The following is a 12,573-nucleotide window of genomic DNA, read 5'->3' as shown; positions in this document are numbered from 1 at the left end:
ACGCCGGGACCATAAAGGTGCCACAAGAAAATCAAACGTGTTCAAGATAAAACAAAGGGACGACGAAATGCTAAGAGAGTTCGTGTCCCAATTTCATATGGAAAGGATGGAATTAGCCCCGGTCTCCTATGACTGGGCGATTCAGGCATTTATGCAAGGTTTGAATGAAATAAGCTCGATAGCATCTCGACAGCTAAAGTAGAACTTGATCGAGTATCCATCTATGACATGGTCGGATGTGCATAATCGGTATCAGTCAAAAATTAGGGTCAAGGATGACCAGTTGGGAGCCCCCTTGGGCTCAGCTCACCCAAACAGGATCATAGCCAGGCCCCCGAGGGACACAGACTGTGGACCAAGATTCAACAAGGAAAGATATCAACCGTACGTCAAAGACAGAAGGATCGTTTCAAGGTGCAATGCACCTCGGAATGATCGAAGAATAGATCGAGGCCAAAGCTCCCGGGGATTCGTGGGCAAAATCGGGTCCGACAGGCGCTCGGATCCAGTAGAGGCCCCCAAGTTATCAGAATACAACTTCAGTGTTGACACATCAAGTATCATCTCGGCCATTGGCAAAATTAAATATACTAGATGGCCCAAGCCCATACAGACATATCCCTCTCAGAGAAAACCCAACTTAATGTGTAAGTACCATGGTACTCACGGGCATACGACCGAGGATTGCAGACAACTCAGAGAGGAAGTAGCTTGACTATTCAACGAGGGCCACTTTCGTGAATTTCTCAGTGATCTGGCAAAAAACCATTTCCGAGAAAGAGATGCAAATAGAAAGAATGAACCTGAAAAACACCAACATGTCATTCACATGATCATCGAAGGAGTCGATGTCCCAGATGGACCTACATTCAAAAGCACTAAAGTGTCCATCACGAAGGAAATGACTTTGAGTTATGTGCCCGAGGACGCCCTATCATTTTGCAACAAGGAAGCAGAAGATGTATACCAGCCTCACAACGACGCCGTGGTGATCTCTATCCTTTTGAATAAAATTCAGGTTAAACGTTTTATTAGTGGATCCAGGTAGCTCGGCGAACATAATCAGATCGAGGGTCGTGAAATAACTCGGTTTGCAAGATCAGATTGTACCTGCATCCCGGGTGCTGAATGGCTTCAACATTGTAAGTGAAACAACGAAGGAAGAAATTATCTTGCCTATAAACGTAACCGGGACCATACAAGATACCAGATTCCATGTCATCGAAGGTGACATGAGGTATAACACACTCCTCGGGAGGCCGTGGATACACAATATGAGGGTAGTGCCTTCGACTTTCCATCAGATGATGAAGTTCTCGACTGAGCAAGGAGTGAAAACATTCCACAGAGAAAAGCATGATGCAAAAGAGATGTTCGCAGTCGAGGAAGTGGTGCCGATACCGGAACCCTTGACCTCGGAGACATCGACCTCCAAAAGTAAGCATGTGGCAAAGTAGTAGTCACAGCTCCGAGCCTTGACGGAAGCGGAACAACATGTAATCGGAGGCGAAGAAAGGAATTCTCCAGATCCTCGAACACTCGTTGTTCACAGAAAGCCCGACGCTACCAAGCCAACCACTGAAAGTAAAGGTACACCTGAGAACGGGAAGTAGTCCCCGCTCTCAGGAAAAAATTCATTTAGTTTCTTGTTAACGATATAGAGCACATTGCATCGATATGACAGTGATTCAGCTTGATAGATAAATAGGTAAAATAATTAAAACTTATATTGATGATATGACTATTTAATTCCTTGTGCGCAGAGGACAACTTTAATTCATTTGTAGGAAATAGTCTACTCTTCGGGGAAATACGACACGAAGCTCATTCCAGAAAGGCGTTCTCTCGGAGTTGGGGCAACTAAGCTTCTTGGCCTTCGTGGCATCAAATCAGGGCACCAAAGTCATCCCCGACCAGGCCAAGATCCTCGAAGATTTCTTGGTCACGGACAGCAAGATCTCGGAGTCATTGTTAAAGAAACTTACAGGCTCGGAACAATAGAGGATTTCAAAGGCTCATGCTCTCGAGAACGCCCCTTTATACACAAAGGCGGAAGGTTATAAAGCATATGTTGCACTTTTTTCCATTAGCTCGAATTTTATCCCAAATTGGTTTTACCGGCAATGTTTTTAACGAGGCAACGCCTATATGCTACCCGAGAAACGGCCAACAAGTATTCAAGGCTTCTTATCAATCAACCTCGAATACTGGGGGGGCTTTACCCTCGGAGATTACATTTTTGAGAAAAATATTTCACGCCTAAATGGGCCTCGATAGGAAAACTTTGTAACGTGCCAATCGATCAAACGAGCCGTGTCCGTATAGAATAGTCGAGCCCCGACAGTTAAACATGTACGCATGTATCGACTATTTGAAGAAATGCTCAGGTTATATCAAAAATACTTTGTGTCTCATACAAGCAGTACACTTACAATCCTACGGGAAATGGCTTAAAAGCTAAAACATAAAAGCACCCCGGGTACTCAGGGAGTGCCATCGAAATTCGAATTAATAAGACCTCAAAGAGGCACTCAAAATTCGAATTAATAAGACCTCAAAGAGGCACCTCTTCGAAACAAAGGCCAAGGCCAATATTCTCGGGGTTTAACTTCTCAAGCAAGTTTGGAAAGTTATCGGGGAACAAGTCCAAGTGGCATACCCAAAGGCTACGACCATACTAAAGACTATGATCATATAAAGGCTACGGGCAAATAAAGGACTACGGTCATATAAAGGCTACGGCCAAATAATGTGGCTCGTAGACGTCCGACTTCTGATATAAATTAAAAGGCCTTCAAACACTTTGTAGAAATCGGTTAAATCAGGCTACCCTCGGCAAAAGCAAAATACAAAGGGATTCGATAAATTCAGCCCTCGAAAATTCCAAGGGTTTCGGCAACATCGGCCCTTGGAAACACCTCAAGAGGTGTTTGACTATGTTTACACAAACAAATATCTAATAAGGTTCCGTTTTGTTGAACCCTCAAAAAACCTACGGGTGCGAAAAACACGTGTTAATGCATAATTTTCACTAAGTCTTTTAAGCCGAAATAACGAAAAATTATACAGCCATTCTAAGAGGCCGAATAGGCCCGACATAAGAGCCTAAGGTCCAATATATAAGAGCCTAAGGGCCAATATATAAGAGCATAAGGGCCAATATGTAAGAGCCTCAGGGCCAACCTCGAAAGGCTTAAGGGCCTAAAACTTATAGTTCGAGACTCTGCTTTCGTTTCGATTTGGACTCGAGGTTCACAATATCCCGAGCGAACAACAAATTTATTTAAACTTGGCTCGATAATTATTATAAATATCTAAGGGTTTATAATACCCGAACCAATCCCCAAACCAGTCATTCAAATGAAATTTTCCATAAATAAAGGCAATGTCGAATACAGGTCATATTAAAACCACGACTAGCCAAAGACAAGATAAACGTCCTCCTCGCATTTCCAAAAGATGATTACAGAAAATATTTACACAAGGGAGGCTTACAAGGAAACAAAATAAAGTGACCTAAAACTATTTCGGGGACACGCCCTTAGCAGATGCATCTTCAGGAGTCGCATCTTAGGGGGACCCATCCTCGGCGGCTTTATCCCCGTCTCCTTCACCCTCGGAGGCACTGGCTCAATCATCCTCATCGGTAAGTAGAGCGGTCGCCTCTTCTTCCAAAGCCTCATCCGCTTCAATATCGGCTGAAAGATCGAAGCCGCGAGCATGTATCTTTTCGAAAGTCATCCTCCGGGATTGTCGCCTAGCATGGTCGAGGGCATTTGACAACTTAACCTCTGCCGTAGAAGAGATCTCCCTTGCCCGAGAATTAGCTTCCTCGGCATCGGCTCAATATGAAGCCATAATTGCCGCAACATTAGATTTGGCCTTGGCTAGCTCAGTAGTAGATCTGATTTTAAGCCCTTCAATTTCAAGTCCCTGAGCTAGGCTCTCCTCCTTTGCGCCTCAAAGCTAGCGTTCAAACAAAATTAACTGCTCTTTTAGAGTTTCCTTATCAGAAGCAAGATCATCCATACCTCGCCTCAACCCTAAGGCATCGGCTTCTTTTATCTTAAGCTCCTCCCGGAGCTGCGCCTCCACCTCGGCTTTCTCACTGAACTGCAAAATTAACGATGTCAGCCACTAAAACAAAATGAGTGTGTAACAAAATCTCGGGAACTATATTACCTTCTCAACATACTCGGCTCGATCTTGGCACACTCGCATCAACTCAACTCGAAGATTGTGGATCTCCAACTCCTTTTTAGCATATAAGGATTTAACGGCGCCCCTCTCCTCCAAAGTCTTCTTAAGCTCGATATCACACCGAGCAAGATCATCTCAAGACTTGGAAAATGCCTTCTTATGGAGCACCGCAACTTTCATAAAAGGGAGGAAAGAACATTCAGAACAACTAAAACAACGGCGCAGGCATAAAAACAGAAAACTTACTTGTTCAAAAATGAAGAAAGCATTTGGGTCGGCGCCGTCTTCAAACCCTGCAAGGCATTCTTGAAAGATATAGTGCCCTTCATGGCTTGCTTGCACTCCAGAAGATCTCATATTCGCAGCCTCCTAGATTTTTCCCTCGGAGAACTCAAGGCCAATGGGAGAATCATCCACGTTGATCACCCTGAGTGATCCGCTCAGGGTATTTTCTTTTATTTGGAGAGGCTCGGGGTTAGGACGTTCGGCCTCGCCCTCTTAACGATCTCCTAAATGAGGCGCCTTCTTTCTGGACAATGGTTCGGGGACCTTGTTCGAACTTCCTTCGGAGATCTCTTTAGCTCTAGAGTGGGCCTCATCGACCGCCACTAACTCGATAGGCTTCGAAGCATCAGCATTCTTTCCTTTACAGTTTACTAACATGCAATCATCATCTTCTTCTTCCTCCTGTTCCCGAAGGCGTTGGGCCGCTTCCGGAGATAAGGCCGCTGCGTTGGCCTTGGGCTTACGAGCCACACTCTTCTTTGGCTTTATGGGATTTTCAGATGCCTTTCTTCTTCTTTTTCTTTCTTTGGGAGGTTTCAAAGCCTCCATATTACCAGTTGGAGCTGGCCTTAATTCAACAATGTCCCACAGACCTGCATAAAATCAAGATTAGTGTCCTGTAATAGAAACACTGGAAAACAATCGAAGAACTCACCATGGTTTTTTGCCTCCCATCGACCCTTGGCCAAGTCTCGTCAGCAACGCTCCGAGTAAGTAGAGGCGGAGAACAACTTTCGGACCCATCCCTCGAGGTCCGAGACTCCACCGAGAAACCAAGCAGTGGCTATATCAACATAAAGAGTTTAAGACAAAGGAAAATATAAAGTCGAGAGAATAAAAGGAAGCAGGGTATTCTCACGCTTCCTGTTCCACTCCTCGGGGAACGACATCCAACCAGCTGGAATGAGATCGGAGGTCTTGACTCGGACAAACCGGCTCATCCACCCATGGTCTTTGTCATCATCAATACTAACAAACAGAGATTTTGAGTACCGGCGTTGCAATTTTATCAAGCCCCCGCAATAACGTCAGGGACTGTATAGTCTGATAAGGTGATCGAGGGTGAAGGACATCCCTTTGATTTGCATCGAAAATAATCTGATTAAGTAAACAATTCTCCAGAAGGAGGGGTAGATCTGGCAGAGGGTCAATCGGTATCTTTGGTAGAAATCGAGGATAACTAGGTCTATGGGACCCTGAGTTGGAATTGCAGGGCCCAACGTAAACAGGTAAGTATATACGCTTAAGTACCCCGCCTTAAAAGTAGTAATATCCTCCTCGGGGAAGGAATTACTATTTTCTTATTGTCCCTCTTGCAATCCTCCTCTACTTTCTCGAGCTTGACCTTGGTCACTAGACAAACATATTGAGACATTGGCTCACATCGGCCTGGTGTCGAGACAGGTCTCTCAATTTTAAAATCATCTGTTATTTCACATAGCGGGGGAATACACTCCTCAATATTAGGAGGCACTACCAGTTACCTTTGGTCGATCGAGAAGATGATGAAGCGTTGTCCTTTTAAGGAACATATTTAGAAGTTTTGGCCATCTCTATGCGGTAGATCCGGGAAAATGAAAAATGCTGTTAGAAAAGAGAAGGGAGAGCTTAAGGAAATTGGAAAGGGTTGAATGAGACTTTGAAAGCAATATGGGGATAAATTTTGTAAGGTTGTGGGATCTATCTATTTATAAAGCATTCTAAGGAAGCCAAAAGGCCGACCGTCAGCCGCCTTCAATTAATGGTTTTGGGAATCGAATAACAAAGCGAGTTTTCAGTCACTTCAACCGCTTATGTCGTGATATTTGCATCAGGAACGAGGCATCAGAAATTAATTTGTCAGAAATCATTGAGGACAACAAGCCGAGTTCAGGAAAATACCTACTCGATCACTAAGCCCGAGGGTCACCCGAGCTTGAGAGAATTCTCGCTCGGGGACTACCCGTACAGCCTAAGGGATAATTTCATTCCAAATTCGAGAAAGTACTCACTCGATTATTAAGCCTAAGGGCTACCCGAACTCGAGAGAATTCTCACTCAGGGACTACCAATGCAGCCTAAGGGCTAATTTCATTCCAAGTTCGAGCAAGAGTTCTCCCGATTATTAAGCATAAGGGCTACCCGACCTCAAGAGAGTTATCACTCGGGAACTACCTATACTGCCTAAGGGCTAATTTCATTCCAAGTCCGAGCAGATACTCGTTCAATTATTAAGCCCAAGGGATACCCAATTTCGAGAAAATTCTCACTCGAAGGCCATCTACGAAGCCTAAAAGAGGTAAATTTATTTCAAATTCAAGACCTTTCTCTCACTCAACTCGGACCCAGGAGCCCCAGTGTCTCGAGCTCGTATCGATTTAATATAAGATTAGCTCGATGATTAATAAAGAACCTTAAGAGGTGTTAATCGATTAAAACCTAACGGTTTATTACGTTCCGGGTCCAGTATTTGGACTGGTCATTAGAATGATACACCCGGATTCTTTATAAACGAAGGCAGAATGGAATTCCACATAAATCAAAGATAAAATGGAAAAATTCTTGTATTGGAAAAAGATGTTTACAAAACCCACGAGGGGCCCTTACACAGAAACAAGGAAGCAAAAACAAAAGGCCAAGAATCTAATCTACTTTAGAGGGCATAGCCTCGAGGGTGTCATCTTCGGGAGCCTCCTCCTCGGGGACTCCATCTTGATCTTCAGAGAAGATTGTGGCATAGTGAAAAACTTGGCGAGTATGGGTCTTGTCAGCACAACTATTGTGAAGTCGCTTCTTGAGATGTTGTACCGGTGTGGGATGCAAAAGTTAGTAAATAATAGTGCTACCTCATTCCACAGAAAGCAAAGGGAACGAAGTGCCACACCATGTTGAAGTTAAGAAAGATGAGCAGCAGTATAAAGTTCGCATATCTTCTTATATGGGAAGAAGTCGATGCCCCTCTCTCGTTGTCTCAAGCCAACAACAACAACCAGTATAATCCTATTTAGTAGGGGAAAACTTTGAAAAGGGGAGTCATAGTATCTGGTAAAATCACTGCCATATGACCTTGTGGTCACAGATTTGAACCATAAAGATAGGGGATTTGAGGAAGAGATAGAGAAGGGAAAGGGCTAAAAATTGATGAAGAAGTAATGAGTATAGTTTGTTCCGCTGAGAAACCCCTTATTTATAGAGAAACAATGACGTAACCGACGGCACATTCAAAATGAACCAGCAGTATATTCAATGCTTCTGGGGAGACGAACTGATGGGACACTTTGATCTCTGTAAACACCTACGTCATGAGCATGATGTCATTTCCAGGGGCTCTAAAAAATCGAGGCTCAAATCGTTTCATATCATTTCATTCTAAGAAACGTGGAGACTATCTGTATATGGTCAAAATCGAGGAGTATGATCTTGGAGTCTTAAATCGAGCTACAGGCTCGAGTCTAGGAGACTCGAGGCGTGGGGCAGACCCGGTTAAGGAACATGCACCTCGGGAAGATAGATCAAAGACCTGGCACGGTCCGCATCGAGGATAATATAATTTCGAAGTCAATCAAGAAAGAGCGGGAATTTCTCAAGGACACGTGGACTTAGGCATTAATTAAAGGATAAGGTTTGTACAAAATGGTACAGATCCATACTAGACCGTTATACACCTGTACCAATAGGATTTTTCACCTTTATGAGCAAGGTACTATGTTAGGGTTTTCCTCTCCTATATAAAAGGGATCCCGATCATTTTTGTAAAATCATCAGATCATTTAGAACATTCTTATTCTTCTCTTGTTTAACGTGCTCAGCAATTATTTTTCAGCTTTATTGCCTTTACTTTACTGTTCATACCTTTTTGGTCTTAACCGACCTCGAGCCCTCTCGCCAAGCTCGAGGCCCCTACTGTTATAGCAACTTTGGTTTGGTTTATTACTTCTTCCTACTTAAGCTCAATATTACTTATTTAATCACTAGTATTAGAATACATCACGTATATTTAAAACCACAAATTATCTTTAATTATTACTCACATTTTTTGAGGTAAGCACCATATCATTGAGGAAAATAATCCTTCATACCCTTGGACGAATTTTTTTAATTTGGTCGAATTTGAACCATAGAATCATGAGATTCAAGAGCCTAAATTGGGCTTTTGAGACCTAGTTTTCTAATTCAATAAATTAATGTTTTAGCTAGGTAAATTGACTTCAAATGAGAATTTAAATGTAGATTTAGACTCATGAGCTAATGGGTCATCCAAATCTAAAATTTATTTCGGGGGTTGACCAGGTTAACCGACGGTTATCTTTGACCTTAACTTTTTGGAAAATTATGGAATTGATCCATCTTAGCCTAATTGAATGTGCTATTCAATATTTTGTATAGATTGAGATTATTTGAGGTTATTTGAGGGGTGTTTTGGCTATTTTGCTCTTGGGAACCTACTGATTTTAAGGGGCAATTGTGAGACTTTAACTTCCAGATTGCTTGCTTTTCCAAAAATATGATCTAAAACTTGCATAAGTATTTTTAAACTACCTGGTATGCTGAAGGCAACCACGTACTAGCGCATTTACGCTATTTTGAGCTACTACTCGATGTTAATCTCTTCTATGACTATTGATGTTGGACATCTTTCTATATGTTATATTATTACTTTACTCATGTTTTAACCGCGTTATCATGCTATTTGATCTTTAAAGTGCCCAAAATGGGTTAACTATTGGTTTTATGACTAATTGAGTTGTATGTGATGATTTAGCCTGTTTGGAGTGCAAAAATATGAAGAAAAGGTGTTCTAGCTATAGGAGAATAGGTTGGATTTTGTGTACTGTTGGCAGTTTATGTCGGGCCAAGGCATCCGTCTTAGCATCCGCACCTGGGCACAACAGAGATGGAGGAACAAAGAGTGGATGCTTAGCATGCAAAGCTGAAGAAGTGGAATTCGCATCCACCCCAACATCAATCCCTGAAGCTGAGCCGGATTAGGAGAAGGAGAACTTTGGCCATGACTTTTGTACGTAATATATAAGCAACAAATGCCTCTTTTAGGTCATCTAACACATTGGGAAGCGGAGAAAAGCCATCACAAAGCTTGGAAATCATGGAATTCGTCTTGAGTTCTTACTTTTTTCTTCTATTATTGATTTTTATGTATTCTTGAGAATTACTTGAGATTGTTACCATGAGCATGCGTGGCTAATAACCCTATTATTCTCGGGTCATGGGTGCTACATGAATGTTGATGTTTCAAATTTAAATTGATGAATTTGAGCTTATTATATTCGGTTGTTTATTTAATTTTGTTTGTAATTATTTTGCTGAGTAGCTAACAGTGAAATACTATTTACGAATCTAGAGTTGAACTCGAAAGTGGGAATTCTAGGTTGCATATAGAATTAAATAGAGCAAGTTCTTGAACCCGGGCATCAGGGAACGGATTCGCAATTAGGATAGAAATATATCTACTTGCCTTGCTTGGTTGAAATATAGGAAGTGTAAATGCATTCTTATTAATCTTAATTCCATAGATATATAAGCATTAAGCTAGCTTGAATAGTCGAGTAAGAACTCGACAAATTCTTATTTTGTAATATCAACCCTGTCAATCAACAATCCAGATAAATCAATTAGTCATTTTAAGCCAAGAACTCAACATGATTGTTAGCTAGCCTATGACCATGGAATATCCTCTCCTACTGATTGCTATCCGAAATTGCTTAAGTGTTGCGGTTGAATTCTGGTTTCATAGCTTGATAGTTTCTTAGGTAGTAAATTAGCCACTTACACATTTTGTGAGAAATCTCTTGAATCGATAAGTTAATTGAGTTTGAATCAGTTAAAAGTTAATCATAAGTTTTCGTGGGAACGATACTCTACTCACTACTTTATTACTTGACGACCACGTATACTTGTGTGAGTGTGTTTGGTCGTAACAACTATGACATAATACTGTTGAGGTTTAAAAGCATGATCTAAACCTGTTTTTTTTAATAAACTGAGCATGACATCCTAATATTCATTAACATGAAGCATGTTAGGTAATATATGAGGTTGCTATACGTTTTAAAAGACTAGTATATGTTGTAGTTCATCGATTGATGTTATTTTGCTTGTACCATGTATTGTACTTGCTTTGTTGGGTTGATTGATACTTATCATGATATTGGCCTAGCAATTCTATTCGCCGAGGGCCTATGGACTTGGTCTAGTCATTCTATTTGACGAGGGCCTATGTGAGCAGTGTAGTAGTCCTACCTGCGAAAGAATTGTGAGTGCGGCCTAGTCGTCTTATCTGCATAGGACCTGTGTGTTGGTCTAGGGTGCACACACGATCGCCTAGCGTGCATATCAGCATATGTGATTTATTGATGTGATTTTATTCACTATGTTGTGAAGTTTTGATCCAGGGGGTACGCCGGAGGAGCAAGTCGATTATCTTACTGGACCTGGTGGCTCACTAAAGTTACTTTCCTGCCTTGCGCAGATCCTACTACTACTGATACCGCAGACATCTCTACTTTATTATTTATTTCAATTATCGACTGCGTTTCTGGACTTTGTACTCAGACTTTCACTAGACGCTAGTTTTGTAAGGTTTTGGTGTGTATTCAAACTTGTACGTTTTCTAGACTTTTAATTTGTTGTATTGAGATATTATTCTTATCTATCTTATGGATCTATTATTGATATTCTTGTTGATCTTATTAATTTATTCGAGGGTTCATCTAGTGGGTGGTAGCTCTTTAGATGTTAGTCACGACATGTGATTTTGGGTTACTATGTATATATGGATGATGTCAAGCAAACACCATCGCAAATTAAGTTATCGATGTCAAATGGATAGGTTTCATTGACCTACCTAATCTTACTTTGACTTAGATTGATTGGGTGAAGATAGGCTAACAATAGGTCATAACATACCCCATCTAACTCTAATCAAGTTTGAATAAATTGGTTGGTATTCATATAATTTATTTAATTACCAAACAAAACTAGAAAAAAAATCCTTTTATTATGGCTATATCTTACATAACAAACAATTTCTTTTTGTGAAAAAAAAAATGGTTCATCTCAGTTACAGTTAAATCTTACAAGACCATCTTCCCCTTTTACAGAAAAGTGAAGAAAAATGAATTAATAAATGAGGTAAATAACACCCAAAAAAAAAAGAATAAGGAAACAATCATGTACTTTGTATATCTAGCCAAAAATAAAGGAGGTAATAATCTATGCTACTCTGCTCCTTTCAGCACTTAAAAACTTCTTGTTCCTCGGCTTAATGACCAGGTCCTCTAGGGCTAGGTCCAGAAGGTAGTCTCTCAAGCCAAAATGACAAATTGTTCTTCGCCTTCTCATATATCGATGGGATTGCTGCGATATGAATTTCACCAGAAAAATCTTGTGACAATGCTCTAGCTGCCTCAACATGGTTTTGACTCGTAAGGAAAACAAAGATGGCAAAAATTATCAACAAAGAGGTAATTCTTCTATAATCCATACTCAAATAATATAGAGATCAAAGCACTATAACGTGAAGACGAGTTTGCCTCAAATTCAAATGTTTTCTCTCGTCCTCTTTCAAGATATTTCAAAGTCGATATCACAAAAATTTGGTAATGCTTTTGATAGAAATGAGAGGATTGTGCTCTTTTTTCTCTAGTTTTGCTAGTGAATGTGGATGAAGAACGCTATGCATGGGTTTTGGTATTTATAGCAATGTATGAATAGGTGTCTTTTGTTTAACTTTGAACAAATAATAGTATTTGTTGAATTGAAATTCATGTAGTAGATGGACGTGTTGACCAAGTAAACATGAAAAGGTCATGCATTAAATAATTTCTCGAATTCCAAAAATGCCCTTATTTCTCTGGGTTTGATGCTTCAAACGTGAGGGTAAGATAGGGATTTGGTTTTGAAGGGTGATGTGGGAACAGCGTAAGAAGTTTAAATAGTCCACATGTTTGAAAGTCTTGGAGTTGAACTGTACGGGCGCTTGGTGACGGAGTATGAATAAGCCTGAGATTACGTTATTGCCCTTTTACGTAAGCGCTTGTCTATAATCTGGTGGCTATACTTTTCTACACTCTCACAATGAATATTTTTTTG

The sequence above is a fragment of the Nicotiana tabacum genome, chromosome 20, assembly GCF_000715075.1.
Source record: "Nicotiana tabacum cultivar K326 chromosome 20, ASM71507v2, whole genome shotgun sequence".
Lineage (NCBI taxonomy): Eukaryota > Viridiplantae > Streptophyta > Magnoliopsida > Solanales > Solanaceae > Nicotiana > Nicotiana tabacum.
The sequence above is the reverse complement of the archived record's forward strand: the minus strand, read 5'-3'. Positions refer to the sequence as shown.